This window comes from Bombyx mandarina, chromosome 23, assembly GCF_030267445.1.
Source record: "Bombyx mandarina strain Sakado chromosome 23, ASM3026744v2".
Classification (NCBI taxonomy): Eukaryota; Metazoa; Arthropoda; class Insecta; order Lepidoptera; family Bombycidae; genus Bombyx; species Bombyx mandarina.
This window is the reverse complement of record NC_143229.1, coordinates 19,334,741-19,345,126: the sequence shown is the minus strand read 5'-3', so window position 1 is coordinate 19,345,126 and position 10,386 is coordinate 19,334,741. Positions and strand designations below refer to the sequence as shown.

Sequence of the window (10,386 nt, the reverse complement as noted above, 5' to 3'; positions counted from 1 at the left end):
GCAGTCATGCGTTTTGCTTTGAAGGGTGGGGCAGCCGTTGTAACTATACTGAGACCTTAGAACCCATATCTCAAGGTGAGTGGCGGCATTTACGTTGTAGATGTGTATGGGCTCTGGTAACCACTTAACACCAGGTGGGCCGTGAGCTCGTCCACCCATCTAAGCAATAAAAAAAAACAAAGATCCGGCGAGAAACTCAGTGGCCTGTGTCTGAGGATTGATTTACTCGTCGAGCCCTTCGTCACAAGCGACGGATTCGACAAGAACGATGCTCGGGTCTTGATAGAAGAGTCGGTGCAACGGCTTATGAAGGACTAATTCTCCACCCGACGATACCGCAATCATTCTGCAATCTCTCGGGAATCGTGCTGCGTTTCGTTTAGCTACAAAAGTAATGACAGTCTCCGACAAATATATATAGGATCGGGGGTAGACATTATCTTGTTGAACACCAAGTAAAACGAAGTCGCTTTTTGATTCCTGATTTAATCAACAATGTGATAACTTAATTCACTTTAACACTGATCCAACCTTAACCAGTAGGTACAACAGTCACTTAATCACACAATGTAACAAGGATATAGTAGGTGAACCGGGCAAACGCAGTCGAACGAATGTCCATTGCAAGGCGCATACCGCCTTTTTATAACGGCCGCGGCGCCTGGCTTATCTATGAGTCACTCCTGTTGCACGTGCTATTTTACGAGTGGAATGACACGGCCGGCGCACCTGGCTGTGTATGAGTCACTCCTATTGCACGTGCTTTATAACAGAAATATCGTTAACGCCGTCATATACAAATATCAAATAAACAGTAACAAAAGTTGTTCTCCTCTGCATGCGTAGATTGTACACACTTGATTCGGAGCTATACTCGTTTCCAGCAACGCAACAGTATACGAAGGTCTGAAGCGGGCTCAAGACGTGTGACGAATTACGCAGTTAAAATTAATTAAATAAGAACTTTATAATTGTTCAAGTGCAAACACGCGCGGTTTTAGGGTGAGTGAATTTTCTTTTATTTAAATTTAATTGCTCATTAAAAATTTATACAAGCGCTTTCACGACGCGATGCTCGTGTTTATTAAAAATTATAATTAATTATAAATTACCGTTCGCAAGCGATTTGAATGTTTACGCTTTTCGGCATAAGAGCGAATTAAATGAGCATGCGTTTTCGGATTCTGTTTCCTTCGAGTTTCATTTAAGAATGCGGAAATCCTTGGCTGCTCTTAAGTCGTACCTAGATCAAGAATCGCGAATAAGGACGACACGTTTATTTGTCTGAAGTTTCATCAAATACTAGTTCACATTTGACGTTGACGACTCGACGATTTCGTTAGACTGGTTCTTGCAGCCGAAGCTCATGGTTAGAGGAGACGTCACGTTGCTGTGGTCAATTGGCACTCACTGAGACTGTTTTTGACCTTTTAGAGCTACCGAAAACTGAGATAGCTGGGAGCGTGTGATTGAAAACAAGACAAAAAGTCATGTGGAATAAAAGAAACAGAAAGAAACCGACCAATAAAGAGAGTTGTCGATATGAAAATTTGAATACACAGAGCCATTAGGGATAGGGTATTGTATTTTTTCAGTTGTAGTTCGGCTCAACTCTTGGCATACGCTAGACTAAAAACAGCATGGGCCAGATACCATGGCCTTTCGTCTTTGGGTTGATCTTTAGAACGATAATGACGCACAGAAGAACTTTATTTAAGCCTTTATTCTCTTAGCTCCCTTCGCGACTTGTGAATTACTTCTTCAGACATCAATTCATGTCCATTGAGTGTACGGAGGTCGGCCCGACACTAGTAACCAGCAGTTGTACTGGTGGTAGGACCTCTTGTACTGGTGGTAGGTCCTCTTGTACTGGTGGTAGGACCTCTTTTACTGGTGGTAGGACATCTTGTGAGTCCGCACGGGTAGGTACCATCACCCCGCCTATTTCTGCCGTGAAGCAGTAATGCGTTTCGGCTTGAAGGGTGGAGTAGCCGTTGTAACTCTTCTGAGATCTTAGAACTTATATCCCAAGGTGGGTGGCGCATTTACGTTGTAAATGTCTATAGGCTCCAGTAACCACTTAACACGAGGTGGGCTGTGAGCTCGTCCGACCATCTAAGCAATAATAAATAAAAAAGTTAGCACCTCCATCTCCACAATGCATAGTCTGCTAAACTTCTCGCCGGATCTTCTCAGTGGGTCGCGATTCCGATCCGGTAGTAAATGCTCTCGAGTTGCCAAGTCTCCTTCGGAGGCGCTGGGGCGACTGTTAGCAGATGCGGCCCCTCCCGGTTAAGCCCGGGCTCACCCACACGGCAACTCTGCACAGGATCATCGACAAGTTGGCAGTAAGCTCGACACTGTCCCACAAAAGTGTTCTAGAAATGTTTGAATAGGAATTTTCTGTTCGTCTTCTCATTAAAACTGTATAATCTCAAAACTTAGTAATGTTACAGGAGAGTGTTTTAAAGGTTTAACATGTGATATCTTTAATCTTTGCAACATTTATTTTTTATTTTTTTATCAGTTACATTACCTGTCTTTTAAAGTAAGTTAAAATTATATAATAATTTTGTTAATAGTAGTCAAAACATAGGTCAACTAAAAAAAAAACAACCAAAACTAAACTACGTTCTTTTGACAGTATTTAAAAAAAAAAAACTGGTGATACCAAATGATTCCGCATATTAACTCAATTTCGAATATTTTTGGAAATTGTACACTTTTAATGCGAAAAGATGTATTGTTATTGTACAATAAATGTTATCTTTATTGGATGCAATAAATCGTTAGCAGACTTTTTATGAGCGCTAAGCCTGAAGATTGGGTGTTTAATATGGATGCTGTGTTCGGTGATGTTGAGATAAATTTCGTATTTAATCCGCATCGAATCCAAAATTTATCTTGCCGTTATTCGAGGTCCGGCCGGGAGGTCGCGACAGGCGTACCTTCGACCTCACTTCGCGAGGTGGATGAGTGCGTTCTGATGTCCGTGGACTCATAGGGCGTTTATTCGTTCATCTACGCAAAAAAGTTACGCTGGGCATGAAGTCGGAATTGAATCTCGGTCTGCGCGTACGAGATCTCTTCTCCCAGTGTCATGTGCGCTCATGGTGTCAACGAAACAGATAACCTGTGTGCTTATTACGAATTTTTTAACGTTCTCGATGACGTAAAAGTTAATTAAAATTAGTATGGAGTTAAAACGTTTGCCTACGTTTGCCGCTAGGGGCGCTGTTTTTTTATTCAGTTTAGACTATTTAACCCCTAATATTGTTTGTCTTTAATATTATTTGTAACCATAATAATGTTCAAACTAATAATTTTAATAAATATACTTAAGTATGAGACAACTATAAGAATGAACCTAAAACTAAAAACCTTAAAAAAATAAAAAATAAAATTTAATAACTAAAATATGTTATTAAAAGGGGTCCCTTTAGGCGAGGTTCCGAAGATACTGGCAGGTTTCCCCCTTTGAATAGCTAGACTAATTCTTTGTCCGAGGTAGCTGCCAGCTCTTTGGTCTCCTGTGATGTCGACTAGCCTTTTTGCTATTTCCTTTAAAAGCCTTATAGCGCTAGGACCCCACGGACCAAGGGTCTCGACACCGAATGAGACAAAATCATATTTGGAGCCTAGACCCCTGTATTTGCAAGCTTTTAATTATTTAATAATTTTAATTAATTATGGTCGAATTTCTACTACTGGGCGACCGCTGGTTTTGTTAATTTCTTGTCTCTTCGGGTTGTTACTTGTTTTAATAATGGCGAAACGTTAAATACCCGAGCAAGAACTCATGTGTAATATAGAATAAAACCCGTCGGACCGTGGCCCGTCGGGTTTTACCAAAAAGGTCCATTGAACCCCCAGTAAATTCCCATCACTTTACGAGATAGGTACTGTCTTAAATATTACATTTAGATAATTTAATTTTTTCTCGTTCATGCCATAAATAGCGACATTCCTGTTTCTTCTTTTACTTCTGTTCTGTTTAATTCTGTTATTTACGTTTCACTATATACCTAGGCTGCACTAAAAGTATCGGAAATGGAATATTTCCACTGTTCCTGTCATATTAAAATCTTTTTAATTGAAAACTCCTTGGTTTTAAAAATCGAATACCATTTATTTATTTAAAAAAAGATTCTCGGTCTTATCACGAGGTTTTGTCAAACTTGTTTAGTCGTTGAGAAAATGGAATTGACTCGAGAAAATTCAAGAGCGATGATTTATTATGACTTTCGAAGTGGTTTAACACAAAAACAGTGTGTTGACCGGATGATTTCTGCATTTGGTGATGACGCCCCATCCAAAACCACAATTTATCGCTGGTTTGCTGAGTTTCAACGTGAACGTGTCAAGCTCAGTGATGATCCCCGTCAAGGTCGTCCAAAAACTGCAGTCACCCAAGAAAACGTTGATGCTGTGCGTAAGCTGATTGAGGAAGATCGACATGTGACATACCGCGAAATTCAGGCAACTTTAGACATTGGCATGAGTCAAATACAAATAATCTTGCATGAACAATTAGGTGTAAAAAGTTGTTTTCCCGATGGATACCGCATTCGCTCTGTGAAGAGCAAAAAGCGGCTCGCGTTACTTGGTGCGTCTGAACTCTCGAAAGATTCCACGCAGGATCCTCAAATGCTGTATACAACATTGTATCAGGTGACGAATCCTGGATATACGCGTACGAACCCGAAACAAAAAACCAGTCACGAGTTTGGGTGTTCGAAAATGAGTTAAAGCCAACAAAAATTGTTCGTTCACGGAGTGTTGCAAAAAAAATGGTGGCCACGTTTGTCTCCAAAAATGCTACGAGACTATTCCTCTTGAGGGACAAAGGACGGTTAATGCAGAATGGTATGCTAGCATTTGTTTGCCACAGGTCGTTTCTGAACTCCGTAAAGAGAACTGCAACCGCCGCATCAACCTCCATCACGACAATGCGAGTTCTCACACCGCGCACAGAACAAAAGAGTTTTTAGAGCAAGAAAACATAGAATTATTAGACTATCCGCCGTACAGCCCCGACTTAAGCCCTAATTATTTCTATACTTTCCCTAAAATAAAGAATAAATTGCGTGAATAGAGATTTTCATCACCTGAAGAAGCTGTGGACGCCTACAAAACGGCCATTTTGGAGACCCCAACTTCCGAATGGAATGATTGCTTCATTGATTGGTTCCATCGTATGGAAAAATGTGTCAAATTTCGAGGAGAATACTTCGAAAAGCAATAAATACATTTTTAAATGGTAATGTTGTGTCACTTCGTTAATTCCCGAAATTTTCAGTGCCGCTCGTAGTAAAATTCTACACTGAAATTTAGATTTTCAAATAACAAATGATAAACTTTTTTATTTATTTATTGCTTAGATGGGTGACTGAGCTCACAGCCCACATGGTGTTAAGTGGCTACTGGAGTCCATAGACATTTACAACGTAAATGCGCCACCCACCTTGAGATATAAGTTCTAAGGTCTCAAGTATAGTTACAACGGCTGCCCCGCCCTTCAAACCGAAACGCGTTACTGCTTCACGGCAGAAATAGTCAGGGTGGTGGTACCTACCCGCGCGGACCCACAAGACGTCCTACCACCAGTAATAACATTCGCATACACAAATACGTACACAATTTTACTCAAATTTATACGCAAGTTAAAATTAAATTTTTTCACCCAATCAAATAACGTTTCGTGATGTTTTTTTGAACAATTTTTATTTAGTAACTTATTTAATTTAGTAAAATTAAAATTCAAAGCGTTGGAATTAATATGATTTACTTAACAATAAAGAATGCGAGGTTGAATCTTAATAAAAAAACAGTTTTATTTAAATCTGAATTTAAATTAAATTAACTTTTGCGTTGCTCGCTCGATTATCGATGATAGAAGCCGTAAATAATTCTCGAAGGCTCTGAAATAATATCATCTATAAATTAATACGTGAAGCAAAAACTTTGTGCCCCTTTTTACGAAAATTGCGCGGACGGAGGAGCATGACATTTCCCACACTTATAGAGAATATAGAGAAGGAGTGCAGAAAGTTAATATTTTTTTAATTATGCATGAGGAATACAATAAATCAATAAATAAAAACATTTTTACTGGTGGTAGGACCTCTTGTGAGTCCGCGCGGGTGGGTACCACCACCCTGCCTATTTCTGCCGTGAAGCAGTTATGCGCTTCGGTTTGAAGGGTGGGGCAGCCGTTGTAACTTTACTTGAGACCTTAGTACTTGTATCTCAAGGTGGGTGGCGCATTTACATTGTGGATGTCTATGGGCTCCAGTAACCACTTAACACCAGGTGGGCTGTGAGTTCGTCCACCCATCTAAGAAATAAATAAATAAAAAACATTACACACACTATCATGTATTTGACATACACACACGCATGCATACTATTTGTTTATTGTCAAACTTTTCTTATTGCTTATAGTCTGTGGTCAAATTGAGAATAGAGTAATATTGTTTGTCTTTATTAATATTTGTCTGAAGTGTAGACTTGGCGAAATCTGTGATTATAAAAGTATAATAAATATTTACTAACAATCACGCCACGTTAACTGGTCCCGTGATAAGTTCGTTAAGAACTTGTGTTACAGGTACCAGATAACGGAAATAAATGTAAGATTTTTATTATACACATACATATATTTAATATACATCCATAATCCTGGAAAAGACATCTATATTTATCATACAAATATCTTCCCTTGGCGGGATTCGAACCCGCGACCCCCTTGTGTAGTGACCATGTCACTTACCACTACACCAGACGGCCGTTAAAAGTATAATAAATAGTTTTTGACAATAGAATCATAATAGTGTACAAACATTTAATTTCAATTAATTATAGTCGAAATTCGACTACTGCGGGACCACTGGTTACAATAAAAATGCGAGTTTAAGTAACTCCAGTTTTAGTTATGTCCGGCGACTGAGTTCCTCGCCGGATCTTCTCAGTGGGTCGCGATTCCGATCCGGTGCTAGATTCAGCGAAGCACTGCTCTTGCTAGGGCTAGTAAATTCTCTCAGGTTGAGCCCGTGAGCTCACCTGCCCATCCGGACATAGCTGAAATAGCCCCTTATGCTACCAACGAAGAGGTAGGGAAAAGGAAAAGCTATGTCCACGCTCTTGAAAACCACAAGAAATCCTAATCTTCATTTATAACCAATAATTGGTTATAAATGAAGTAACTTATTGGGAATTTGTGGCCTCATATTGCTCATTTTGTTATAAAACAAACAAACAAAAAAAAACCACTACTGTCGTAATTATGGATGTGCGTATAAATAGGTTTTTTGTTACATTGACGTCGAAATTATGTATTTTGATCTTGAAAACTGATTGTGAGGACGGCAAAGGATATTATACTGTTTGCAGTGTATTTATAGGTATACACAATATGTCTATCTCATCACACGGAATAATCTCAACTAAGTAAAATCTTCTCATCACAAATTCATCAGACAGTGCATTTCCAGACATCTCACCCATCTATCGATAGGTAGATGGCTGAAAAAGATAGATGATAATCCTGGATGATAATCCATCTTTTTTGCTACGTACCATCCGGCTTTGGAATGAGCTCCCCTCCACGGTGTTTCCCGGGCGCTATGACATGTCCTTCTTCAAACGAGGCTTGTGGAGAGTATTTTACGATAGGCAGCGGCTTGGCTCTGCCCCTGGCATTGCTGAAGTCCATGGGCGACGGTAACCACTCACCATCAGGTAGGCCGTATTCTCGTATGCCTGCAAGGGCAATAAAACAAAAATACCACAGTGTCTTAAGTCAAGTCAAAAGTCTTTGCGTAGTGTGTGTTTCTAGTGATGACATATAGCATTGAGATGTGGTCGCTCAGAATGGGCCTTATCATAAGTCTCAAGTTTTCTTTCTTCGTTTGCTAACGTTAAGAGAAGATTTCTAAATTGTTCTAAAATAACAATCGTGTTTTGTATACTCAATATTTGTCTTAACTCGATCACCCCATCTATTCGCCCCTATGATGTCTGACTATGGTCTTAGTAATGCGATTTTTCCGACATGTTAATACAAGCTTATCTTGAAAATGTCATAAGCGAGATTCAGCCATCTGTCAAATATCTTGTGTTAGCTACCACCACGATAGTAACGCATGGATTTGCAGTTACCAAAAGATCCGAGTACTTAGGATTTTAGTTTTCGACCCCGGAATCACATAGCAGAAGCTACTCAAATTGTTTGGGCATCTAGGGCAGACCACGACGCGCTCACGAGACCAGAACGAACAGTAAACGATATGAATACAATAACTAATGCTCCAAGACCGTAACAAGTCTTACTGATGGTAGGAGTTCTTGTGAATCCGCACGGGTACCACCAATCCGCCTGTTTCAACCGTGAAGCAGTAATGCGTTTCGGTTTGAAGGGTGGGGCAGCCGTTGTAACTATACTGAGACCTTAGAACTTATATCTCAAGGTGGGTGGCGCATTTACACTGTAGATGTCCTTAACACCAGTTGGGCTGTGAGCTCGTCCACCTGTCTAAGCAATAAAAAAAAGTGCGTAATTGAAACATATTCAACAAATATAATTATGATAATGTATTGGCCACTTCCGTATGCGAACAGAACATAAAATAATTATATAAAAAATGATATAGGGCTGTTCACGATAGAACAGCAATATACAGCGTTAATATTTAGTTCATTGACCCAGCGTGTCAGCTTCTTGAATTGCGTTACATTGCGGGGCTACCTCCGAATTGCATTATGATTGTCGTGACGTAGTTAAAATTAATTTCCAACAAATAATTCTGTCTCCACTTCGTTTGTCATAAATACAATCTTTTAATAGTTAGGTGAAAAGGGTTTAAAATTCAAAATCGAACTGTTAAATGTGGGTTTAATTTAATTTTAATTTTTAATCTAATTTTACGGTTTTACGAAGCGTGGTCACACAGGGACAACGGTGTGCTTAGTGCGAGCTTTATAACGTTCTCGATAGCGTAAAAATTAACTCAAATTTGTATGCAGTTGGAACAGCGCCCCTAGCGGCAAACGTACGCAAACGTTCCAACTCCATACAAATATGAGTTAACTTTTACGCTATCGAGAACGTTAAAAAACTCGCACTAAGCACGCCGAATCAGTACAGTATTCGAAACGTCGGCGAAAATTATAAAGTTAAGAAAGGAAAAAAGGGAAATTAAACTGTAAATAGTTTTATGTATGTCTATGTACAGTATTAATACTGTATATATGTAAGTATATACTCGGATTTCCGCAGTACCGGGATTACTAGTTTCGGGCCGGATCACCGGGTGTGACCTGTTCTAAAAAGTATACGTCGTGTAAACGTGTAAATTTAGATTCCATCACATTCTCTGAGGAATTGTTCGAGATGATACCGGCATCTCGTTTTTACCATCGCCACGCCCGCCACCGGAGTAGAGTTCATCCATACTACCTGGAGCCACTGCGGTCATCCACAGTGCGTTTCCAGAGATCTTTTTTGCCACGTACCATCCGGCTATGGAATGAGCTGCCCTCCACGGTGTTTCCCGAGCGCTATGACATATCCTTCTTCAAACGAGGTTTGTGAAGAGTATTAAGCGGTAGGCAGCGGCTTGGCTCTGCCCCTAGCATTGCTGAAGTCCATGGGCGACGGTAACCACTCACCATCAGGTGGGCCGTATGCTAGTCTGCCTACAATAAAAATAAAAAAAACATTCGTCAGAGTTTTTTTTTTATTGCTTAGATGGGACGAGTTCACAGGCCATCTGGTGTGAAGTGGTTACTGGAGCCTATAGACATTTATAACGTAAATGCGCTACCCTCCTTGAGACAGAAGTTCTAAGGTATCAGTATAGTTACAACGGCTGCCCCACCCTTCAAACCGAATTACTGCTTCACGGCAGAAATAGGCGGGACGGTGGTACCTACCCGCGCGGACTCACAAGAGGTCCTACCACCAGTAATTACGCAAATTATAATTTTGCGGCTCACCCGGTTTTAAGTTTCCCTCTTTCTTACGCCACTTTCCTTCTTGTTTAAACATCGATTCATTGTAAATAGATAGAGACAACTAGACATCCCTATTATCAAATAATACTCGTAATACAGAAACTATTTAAAAAAAGCGAACATTAATAAATATACTAATAAGGAAGTTATCATAAAATCCGTGATGCGACCAAGGATTTGGATACGTAAGCCTTTAATCATACATCATTTGTTTCGACTTGATCACGTTAAAGTTAGTGGCTGGGTATAGTGTGCTTAGTGCGAGCTTTTTTAACGTTCTCGATCGCGTAAAAGTTAACTCAAATTTGTATCGAGTTGGAACGTCTGCCTACGTTTGCCGCTTGGGGCGCTGTCGCGGCGGCTAGGCGATCT

General features: G+C 40.0%; 1 protein-coding gene across 1 annotated transcript in view; it reads left to right on the top strand.

Moving 5' to 3' along the window:
* Nucleotides 1–851: 851 nt before the first annotated feature.
* LOC114249779 (fatty acyl-CoA reductase wat) overlaps nucleotides 852–10,386 on the top strand; it is a 51,485-nt gene continuing 41,950 nt past the window's right edge. Inside the window, exon 1 of the mRNA XM_089737310.1 lies at nucleotides 852–1,002. The gene's annotated coding sequence lies outside the window, so the exon portion shown is untranslated. The remainder of the gene's footprint in view (nucleotides 1,003–10,386) is intronic.